A 7,500-nucleotide genomic window follows, 5' to 3' on the forward strand; every position below is an offset into this window, starting at 1 on the left:
TATATATCTTTATATATTTTCTCTACCTAGCTATTGTTATTTTATAAGTTTGTAAATATATATATATATATATATATATATATATATATATATATATATATATATATATATATATATATATATATATATATATATATACACATATATACAGTACATGTATGAACATATATATGTAAAATTTAATAATAACTATGTAGCGAAAATCAAAGAAAAAATGGAATAAGACTCACAAGAAAGCACGGCTCAAGGCTTGTCAAGATGAGGCAATTCTGTCCGAAAACCTTGGTATTATGAGAACAGATTTAAACAATTACTTCTTCCGGCTGATGTATTAAAACCCAAGAATTCTCCTTGGCAACCGTTATTTCATTACGATGGATCCCTTCATACCTCACCCATTTTTCTTTGTTTCTGTTCGTTTTTTTTCTTTTTCTTTATAAAAAAAATAAAAATATTGCGACTCGTGATACATACAATGTACCAGTTTCATGGACAGGCATCATGGTGATAACATAACTTTATGTATTAGCTGTCATCAGTATTCTAGGTTAAAATTTGATAAATTATTTTCTTTTTGATCGTTCATATTATACATATGTATATGTGTAAGTATATGTATATGTACATATATATACATACATATATATAAATAATATATATATATATATATATATATATATATATATATATATATATATATATATATATATATGAATGATCAAATTTTAACCTAGAATACTGATGACACCTAATACATAAAAGTATGCCATCATCATGATGCCTGTCCATGAAATTGGTATTATATTGTATGTATCACGAGTCGCAATACTTTTATTTTCAATAATATATATATATATATATATATATATATATATATATATATATATATATATATATATATATATGTATGTATGTGTGTGTGTGTGTTTTGTGTGTATACAGATTTCTCTTCTACAAGGCTGACAAACTGTTCTCTTAAAGAGAAACGTTAAATGATTCACGCATTACTCAGTTGAGAAGCCAGACAATACCACTTCCTGTAAGTCTGCAAGGAATGGATTAAACTGTTCGACCTTCGAGTTTGCAATTTCTTTCGAGTAACTCTGAGGAATAAAACCCTTAAGTCTACAATAAGAACAGAAAGAGAGAGAGAGAGAGAGAGAGAGAGAGAGAGAGAGAGAGAGAGAGAGAGAGAGAGAGAGAAGACACTGTGCAAATTATTTGCTCTCAAAAGCGACGCTCTTTGTGATGTTTGTAGAAGTGTTATGGAGCGGTGACGTTTTGGCGAACTGAAGTGGATCTAAGTGCTCTTTATTTATTAGACACAAAGCCATTGAACCATTCTGTCAATACGAACAATGGGCGATAAGGAAACATTGCTCCATGTAAGGACAGATGAACTAGTTCTGCGTAGATCTGGAGCAGGTGTTCAGAGGGACAGTTCATGCAGGACATGTTGTGGTCCCTCCAATACTTAATATTTATACTTATTTCCAAATTATTGATAGTTCGAAGACGGATTGATTTCTGTTGTCTCAAAAGTTGGTCTGATAACAGAAGGCGAATGGTGGAATAGCATGAAAGGCTCTAGTACCAGAAGTAATAAATCTATTAAGATTTCATATGTTCCATTCTGAGCCCTCGCCCATATCAGCATCAAGAATTAAGAGAGGTTAAAAATGGATTTTGAACAGTGATGAGGACGGAACACGATTTATAGGTAGGGAGGAGAGGAGGGAACCTGAGAGATGTCGAAGAAGGAAAAAAAAGAAGATGCAAATGAAAAGGAGAAATTCCTGAGGAGCAACCTAGGAAGAGGCTTAGATTTAGCAGCGTCAGCCACATTAGTATGGGCTGGCCTCATAAAAATCCTGAAATGAGTTTGCTGAGATTTGAAAAAGGTCAATTATCAGGCAGTATTAGAGCATTATGCGAACTACAGGAAGGATATAGAGACGCTTAGAGCAATGTCATTAGATACCGCTGTACAACCGTGGTTCCAAGATGAAGGATAATGCCAATATGTAGGATAAGTAGAAAAAGACTGAAAAAATGCGAGAAATCTGAAAACTCTTTGAGAAATCAAAGATCGACATACTATAGGCTTTTATTGTCTTCGAAATTTTCGAACTCTTATTACACAAGTTACAGGACATGATTCAAGAAGAGTAAAACGATGAGTGACAGGTTCACTTGAGTCAGAATTATCCATTTATAAGAGAAGAGGAAGATGAGGAACTAAGGGGATCAAGATTAAGTTCAGAGTGATGGGAAAACCAGATTTACAGTAGATACTGGATGAAGTTTCATTTTGTTGATGTTAAAGATGATGATAGTTTAGAAACATGTCCTATTATTCTCTCATGGATAGTGTTTGTTTTAAAATTTTCATCATTATTTAGGTGGGTATTGCATGGGGCTACTGTAGAACGTTTAGAAATATATTTGAATCTTGCCAAAAGTATTTTCAGCAGGATAATTTCAAATCAACGCATTATTCAGTCAAACCTCTAGTCCCCCAGTAGGTAAATGGCTAAAACCTGAATTCCAGATGGTTATTCCTGGTTGTCAGAAAACATCTCTTGGTAAAAAGAGGAGAAAGTGGAGACTAACAAATGACGACCATATATGAAATAATCTATGAATAGATCAGATAGTAATCTTTCCAAGATTAACTTTCTCTCGACCTTCCATTGGAAGAGTGTGTGTGTGTGTGTGTGTGTGTGTGTGTGTGTGTGTGTGTGTAAGTGTGTGTGTGCTTTGTGTAAGTGTGAGATCTGAAAATCGCGATGACCATCTGCTTCGTCTGGAAAAGCCTGGGAGAGTCCAAGTCTCAGCTTTGTATCCGGAAGGATTAACATTTCGAAATTCGTACCAGACTATGAAGGCGACGTAGAGACATTATCTCAATCATGTTTTTGGGTTTCCTTGCAGATATTGCACATCCATATTTCGATATTGTTTTATGTGAATTAAGTTTTGTATTGTGTACAAACATGGTTTTTATATATACGGTATATATATATGTGTGTGTGTGTGTGTGTGTATAACTGAATCACGAAAATATGGAACGTGATGACTATGATATCTCAATAAATGCAATACCACGTTGTTTCCCTTTCTTTCGTAGTATTGCCTTTATATATATATATATATATATATTTATATATATATATATATATATATATATATATATATATATATATATATATATATATATATATATAGAAAAATAATTATATAAGTAAAAAATAGCACAAACATTCAGTGGTCGTAATAAATACCAGGAGATCGGAAGAAAGGAACAAATTTTAATCGCTCGTCCTTATCTGACTCTCCCTACCGCACCCCACCCCCACCCCCACCCCCACCCCGCCTCTCTCTCTCCCTCTATTTCTCCAACGCTCGCGTATTTTACATCCCATACACACTCCTGCGCGCGCACATGCTCACTCGAACTTAAATGCACCTCAGACATCCGGTCGGCCGGTGCCGCTTGCTCGAAACATGGCTTTCTCATATCCTGTGGAGGACGGAAAACGTGTTGGGGTTGGAGGGAGCTGGGGCGGGGGGTGCGTATTCAGGGGGACCAGGGGATAGGGGAGGGGGGAAGGGGAAGGAGACGGCTAGGCTTATCGGGACGTGTTAAGGATAACTCAGAGAGTCTTCAAACTTCCAGTTGGTCACTAAACTTACTTCTCCGTGGATGTCTGTTCGCGCCGCGGCAGTGATGTTTAGTTGACAGCTCCTTGTGTTAAAGAGAGAGAGAGAGAGAAGGGTATATTCTTGTTTTGGTGGATGCTAGTTTTCAAGTGTCATCGAGTGCTTTCGATAGTGTTATGTCTATGCGTCGATGTTGGATGCTACAGTGCTCTTGATAATCGTACGAGTGGCGAAAAGAGGTTCAAGTGTAGGATCTGAAAAGGAAAAGTAAGAAGAAGAGTTGACAAAGAGACAGCCGATGATAACGATCTTGACAACAACAAAAGAAAATTTAAAGAACATTATCAAAAGCTGTCAACGCAATCTACGCCTCGGTATTAAGGTGAGATAATGGTGATGTTCTTAAGTAGTGGAAAAAGTGAGTAAAAACATTTCAGCGGTATAGACTTGGTTTTGAATACAGAGACCCGAAGGCCATCAACTCTGTTTTAAATTGCAGTTAGGCCTATGGTCACAAAAGGAGGCCATTAGTAGAAAGAAGGAGAAAGTTATATCCTTCTTAATGCTCCTTAAAAAGGGGTAGAATGTACCCAGAGGCCCAGTAATCTTTTGAAGTCATCTATAGGATGTGCTCTGTCCATTATACATACATACATGTATATATATGTATGTATGTATATATATATATATATATATATATATATATATATATATATATATATATATATATACAGTATATATGTATATATATATATATATATATATATATATATATATATATATATATATTTATATATATAATTTTATTACAGTAACAGCCTAATTACTTTACTTCAGAAGGGGCAGAGAAATTTTGAGTTTTTTCTTGCATTTTTTGTTTTGTATTTATTTTTACTCTTATTGATCATTTTCTTGTACTCCTAATGACGCCTTTTTTTTTCAAGATAAAACTTTCGCATCGCCTTTGTTACTGTTACTTTCAAAATCCTATTATATATAGTCTCCTTTGCTTTGCCTGATTGTTAACTGTAAAACACCACTGTCATGACTATGCGTTGAGAATTAGTGCTAATCAGTTCCTTTATTAAACCTTATTTTATTTTTCCTTTCAAAAATTTTTTTATTCCAGTATAAGGTAGTGTCTTGAGTAGTGATAAGAAAGAATGATTTATTATTATTATTATTATTATTATTATTATTATTATTATTATTATTATTATTTTAATCTTTTATTTATTTTTTTTTTTTGGGGGCGTTTAATACCATTCTTCACTCTCGGTTTCCACATGACGCTGGATAAGTTACATCACTTTCATATATAAGAAAATAACGAAATGACGAAACTGTCTTCAAGGAAAACTTGTTTTTCAAAAGGCAAAATTTTGGCGGTGTTAATCGAGTTGATATGTTTCAGTTTACGTCCAAATATTAATATAAGATTAGATTAACAGAAAGCTCTATTTAAGTCCTTCATTGTTAGGCAATTGAGAAGAACTTCTTGGAGCACGCTCATACAGTTTTGAATTAATGTCACCTTTTTTATACAAAAATACGATGTCAACATTCGTCATGTCTTGGCTTTTCCTGAGCTGTGACGTCATGCACAGCATGCGTTTAAATCCTACGTGCCAACGAGCCATTTTTAAGAGACTTATTATAAAGAAAATTAGAGTAATTAGAATAATTTCTCTTTAGGATTTATGTCACAATGTAACAGGTTTAATTCGATCTAGTAATTACAATGGCCTTGAAATGAATTTATGATGATAATTATGATGATTTCATACACATATTCGTCCTAGATGGCATGGAGCTATGAGTCAAATTCTACGACAGTTAAGGTGCGGAAATCTCCAGATAAAAGAAGAGAGAGAGAGAGAGAGAGAGAGAGAGAGAGAGAGAGAGAGAGAGAGAGAGAGAGAGAGAAACTTTATCTGGTACTGACATCCTATTGTGTTTTCTTTACGACAAATACAATGATAACCTGCAGCTCTTGAGTGCTTGTCAATACCAAACATTTACCATAGGTCTTTTCAGTTCAAAATGGTAATATCTCATATTAAAGGAAACTGGAAATTTAGGAAGGATGATTTCTTCTTGCTTCCAAAAAGGCTCTTAGTAATGCTCTGAAAACGCTTAGCAATGCTTTGGAAATTCAATGATGCGTCCAGGATTCTTAGTAATGCTATGGAAAACTATCAATAACCCTTTGAAAACTCATGATAATGTTGTTAGTAGTGCTCTGAATTCGCTTAGTAACGCTGGAATAGATGCTCGCAAATGCTTTGGAAACTGAAAGTAGAACTTCTAAAACTCTTTATAAAGTTTTGCAAATCTCTCAATAATCCTTCTAAAACTCACAGTGATGTTTTGAAAACTCTCTATAATGCTTTGAAAACTCTCAGTCGTGCCTTGAGATCTTCTTTAGAGTCTGTATACAACTCTACTGTAATTCTCTGAAAACTGAAAGTAGAACTCCCAAAACTCTTATTAAGGTTATGTAAATCTCTAGTAATCCTTTCAAAACTCACAGCAGTGCTCTGAAAATTCTTTGTAATGCTTTGAAACTCTTTGTAATGCTCTGAAAACTCTTTGTAATGCTTTGAAAACTCACAGTAGTGCCTTTAAAGCAAAATTAGAGTCTCGACACAACTCTCGCGCCATTTCTCCGGTCGTTAACAAATGGCTCATCCCTTGCGAAATTCGCTAGACCGACGTCAAGGCTTCGTTGCGAAATCCTATTTTACTCCGTCAGTATGTGAGCAGGGATCGGATGACTTAATGGTTCATGAGCTCTCGTAACGACACACAACTGCCGTGTGCAAAATTTGCTTTTTCAACGGCACTGTACAGCAAATGGTCATACGAACGTACTGTACGCCCAGGCGCGATAAGATTTCTAAATTGGATGCCGAGATGTATCTCTCTCTCTCTCTCTCTCTCTCTCTCTCTCTCTCTCTCTCTCTCTCTCTCTTTGAGGACATTTATTAAAATATTTCGGTTCAATTACAAGCTTCCAGAAATCTGGAAAGCATGTACCATCGCACAACAGAGAATCGGGTGTTCCTTGCTCACCATTCTCGGAACTTGAGTCCGGAAGCTGTGCAGGAATCCATAAAACATTGGTTTCGTTGTCCCCCACTTCCTAAAAAGGGTTTCTCAAGCTATTTTATTGTTTTAGTTAGTTTTCAAAATATCACTGTTAATCTTTATTGCTGAAGGCTTAATGTCTTTTTTGAAATTTGTCATGAAATAGCTTCTGTAATGTTTGCTATTAGATATACACTAATTTATTTCTATTAAGGAATTTTTCTCTTGACGATCTTGCTTGATTCTTTAGTCAATCATTCCGAATCACATAATTGTACTCCTAGACTTTCTAAAGAGAATAATTAGGAAATAATTAAACAAAGTATCGTCGCTTGTCTTCATCCATATTTTCCTTGATGATCTAGAGGCAGTCTTTGTTAGAGTTCGGGAAAGAAATAATTAAACAAAGTGTCGTCGCTTGTCGTCATTCATATTTTCCTTGATGATCTAGAGGCAGTCTTTGTTAGAGTTCGGGAAAGAAATCCTTCGACATTTCTTTTTCAAGTGTACACACACACACACGCATACACAACACACACACACACACACACACACACACACATATATATATATATATATATATATATATATATATATATATATATATATATATATATATATATATGTATATATATATACAGACATACGTATATATACACATATGTCAATGTACATATATGCTGTATGTATATATGTTTGATTTTCAATCACGAAAAAGGCAAAGACGTGGTGATTATACGAACAAAG

General features: G+C 34.4%; 1 protein-coding gene across 3 annotated transcripts in view; it reads left to right on the forward strand.

The window, feature by feature from the left end:
* Nucleotides 1-7,500, forward strand: part of LOC136839351 (uncharacterized) — a 105,298-nt gene that overhangs the window by 62,438 nt on the left and 35,360 nt on the right. The window contains exon 1 of one of the 3 annotated variants that reach the window (XM_067105252.1): nt 3,678-4,045. The exons of the other annotated variants lie outside the window; for them this stretch is intronic. The gene's annotated coding sequence lies outside the window, so the exon portion shown is untranslated. Of the gene's footprint in view, nt 1-3,677; nt 4,046-7,500 lie in introns of those variants that run through there. 3 annotated transcript variants of the gene reach the window in all.

This window comes from Macrobrachium rosenbergii, chromosome 6 (genome assembly GCF_040412425.1).
Source record: "Macrobrachium rosenbergii isolate ZJJX-2024 chromosome 6, ASM4041242v1, whole genome shotgun sequence".
In the NCBI taxonomy this organism is placed as follows: Eukaryota; Metazoa; Arthropoda; class Malacostraca; order Decapoda; family Palaemonidae; genus Macrobrachium; species Macrobrachium rosenbergii.